Source organism: Vicia villosa, unplaced genomic scaffold (genome assembly GCF_029867415.1).
Source record: "Vicia villosa cultivar HV-30 ecotype Madison, WI unplaced genomic scaffold, Vvil1.0 ctg.000585F_1_1, whole genome shotgun sequence".
Taxonomy (NCBI): Eukaryota; Viridiplantae; Streptophyta; class Magnoliopsida; order Fabales; family Fabaceae; genus Vicia; species Vicia villosa.
Window position 1 is genome coordinate 827,299 of NW_026705267.1, and position 3,662 is coordinate 830,960.

At 37.2% G+C, this 3,662-nt stretch overlaps 1 pseudogene; it reads right to left on the reverse strand.

The window, feature by feature from the left end:
• On the reverse strand, positions 1–3,263 carry LOC131629609 (protein AGENET DOMAIN (AGD)-CONTAINING P1-like; annotated as a pseudogene).
• Between the last annotated feature and the right edge of the window lie 399 nt (positions 3,264–3,662).

Below are 3,662 nucleotides of genomic sequence, written 5' to 3' on the forward strand. Positions count from 1 at the left end.
CTAGACTGCAAAAACAAGTGACAAAACAGAAACAAACCCACTAATAATCACTGACTTGAATTTCAGCCGAGTAATGAAGTCAATCCTCACAACAAACTATTTTGACAATATACTATGCAAATTAATTCAAGCCTACTGTTATTCGAAAGCGTCATTGTGCATGCTCAAAAGAACAAACATTGCAATCATACCTTAGAAGCCATAACCCATTTGTTATTCACCCATTGCTGATGCAGCCTCAACTGGGAATGTTCAAATTCCAGTTCTTCATTAGAGTTCCTGAAGTAAACAATATATTTGGAGTCTCCAAGAACTTTAGAAACAACCCCAACCCACCAACCATCTTTGTAATAGGTATCCACTTCATCAAGATACTTAAACTGATCAACATCATCAGTTTTTGGTGGACGAGGCCTAATTTTCAGGGTACTGACCTCCTCTCTCAAAAGCTTTGAATCATCATCGAGCAAGCTCTCATACTCGACAACAAACTTCCATCCCGCCTTAGGCTCAACAAGGGTCGCAGAAAACCAAGCCCCCTTGAAACCATCTTCGTCACTGCGCACCTCAACCAAATCCCCTTCCTTCAACTCGAAATTATCCTTGTCTCCGGTCACAGTTTCAGCAGCCTTAACACACACCTTTTTTTTAATCTCACTATCATCATCCTATACCATTAATAATGAACAAACAATATCATTATCACCACTCACAACATTTAACCGAAATCACAATGCCTGAAATAGTTTAAACCAAAAGCTTGAGGTTAGGATCATCAAATCAAAATACGTTATTGCATGCTGAAGAGGCAAGAATATATCATTTTCTCTATTTTTAGTCGCAAAGTGGTTGCTAAGACCTTGTAAATATTGTCATTCTAGCAACAATTGCAAAGCGTATCACAATCTAAAACATTGCTTGCTATCATGTTAATATTAAGTATTGGTCAACAATATTAGTAAATGTCTTAAACATTAGAAAATGCTGTAAAAATAGTAGTGCTTAATAAGCCAATTTCTTTGATGGTATGCAACATGACCAAACACGTTCGTGCACATGGCTATTCAAACTATTTTTTGACTAGACAGTATTCAAATATTGTGCATGACATTAATGAGCTAGAAACAGATACTTTCAAACTACTGTTTCAATCAATGGAGAAGATAAAAATTAGTGATATCATAACAAGCTAGAAATACATGATTTCCTTCGTAGAAGTAAAACAAATTATAATCAAAATGCAAGCCAAGTCTACCGAACTACATGTAAATTGTAAAGTTTAAAATTGGAGAGCAATTGACTCAACAAATCTATTTAGTTTAGCCGATCATGCAAAGTTAAAGGGAGATAAATCATGTGATCAAAATAGTTTGGATGAATAAAGGGAATACTTTGAATGTGGTGATATCAAAGTTCTGTTACACAATCACTACTTAACAAAACCCAAAATGTTGCATAAAAAATGAAGAGCAAATTTGGTTAAGTACCGAGAAAAACATTGATAATCCAGATTCTAGAATTCTAGACTGCAAAAACAAGTGACAAAACAGAAACAAACCCACTAATAATCACTGACTTGAATTTCAGCCAATAATCATCTTAACTGTGTTATTAGATATAAACTATTTTCCTGAGACGTAATCAATTTAAAAACTTGGACAGGATACTTCACCATCATAATGAGAAGCCACGAGTTTCAAAACATCAGACTTTTACTCCTGATTTCATCGGAGATGAAATCCAACACACTCCAAAAGATTGAGTATTTGTTTGGTTTGGCGTTTGGAGTTTGGACACTCAGAGTCAAATGCATGCCCGGTTTTGGTTTTTACATGATTTCCTAGAAGCTACAAACCAAAGCTTTTGCATAGACGTGGAAAAAACGTGAGTTCAGGCTGCACAGATCCTATTGATGCAAAACCAAACATACACTGAGCTAGTTTAAATAAGATTTTTTTGGCTCAAAACGGGTGCGTCAGCTTATCTATAGGAAGACTGAATTTCCTCTTTAAAATTCAATACAACCATTCCACCATACGAGTATTGAAGTCAATCCTCTCACAACAAACTATTTTGACAATATACTACTATACAAATTAATTCAAGCCTACTGTTATTCGAAAGCGTCATTGTGCATACTCAAAAGAACAAACATTGCAATCATACCTTAGAAGCCATGACCCATTTGTTATTCACCCATTCCTGATGTAGCCTCAACTGGGAATGTTCAAATTCCATTTCTTCATTAGAGTTCTTAAAGTAAACAATATATTTGGAGTCCCCAAGAACTTTAGAAACAACCCCAACCCACCAACCATCTTTGTAATAGGTATCCACTTCATCAAGAAGCTTAAACTGATCAACATCATCAGTTTTTGGTGGACGAGGCCTAATTTTCAGGGTACTGACTTCCTCTCTCAAAAGCTTTGAATCATCATCGACCAGGCTCTCATACTCAACAACAAACTTCCATCCCGCCTTAGGCTCAACAAGGGTCGCAGAAAACCAAGCCCCCTTGAAACCATCTTCGTCACTGCACACCTCAACCAAATCCCCTTCCTTCAACTCGAAATTATCCTCGTCTCCGGTCACAGTTTCAGCAGCCTTAACACACACCTTTTTCTTAATCTCACTATCATCATCCTATACCATTAATAATGAACAAACAATATCATTATCACCACTCACAACAATTAACCGAAATCAAATTAAGTTAATTAATTAACATTAACATCCTAAGACATGCAATAACAATGCAACCCTAGAATTCAACCTAAAAGCAATAAACAATGGAAATCAAAGCACACCTGTTGTGGAAATGGTGGGTTCCAACCTCCATCAACCCACTCACGGTGGAGCCTGAGTTCCTCGTCGGAAAACGCCAGCTGCTCCCTCGAGACTCTGAAGTACACTGTCTTTCTACCATCCTCTAATACTCCGGTGACGTGACCCTCCCACCATCCATCGTTGAGAAAAGCGTCAACCTCATCACCGAATTTGAACTCCCGGTTGATCTCCTTGGGGGGAATCGGACGGAGTTGGCAAAGCCTAGTTGTTTCTTTAAGGCGCTTTGTGCTGTTTGAATGCACCACTAAGTTGTCATACTCGACCGTGAACTTGTTACCGATGAGACGACGGACGATCTTGCCGGTAAAAAAAGAACCACGAAATCCTTCGTCATCGGAGCTGACTTCGACTAAGGTTCCAGGTTTGAAGAGGGATAATGCGGGAGAGGAAGAGCGTGTTCTGGAACTGGAAGCCATGGATAATCGGTTAGGGGTTTCAAGATTGTGATTGCAGAAATGGAAGAGAGAAATGGTGAAGTGAATGAGAATGAGAATAGAATGTGTTTGTTAGTGCGTTTGGCGGGAACTAGATCGAGTTTATTGTGCTATGCTAATTTCATTTTCAAATCCACCGTTATGTATTCTCTTTTGTTTTCCTTTTTTTTTTTTTTTTCCTATTCATTCAATTCAAATAATTCGAACTCATTTCATTTGTTTGTGTTTTTTATTAAATAAAATCATTATCAGGTAAAGTACTGACTAATTAAGTATATATCATCTTAAATTGGGTAGAGGATGATCGGTAGCTGATACAATTATCTCAAAAATAGAAAAGGTACTGCTAAAAAGTTATCATTTTAACGCTTAAATCAGTAA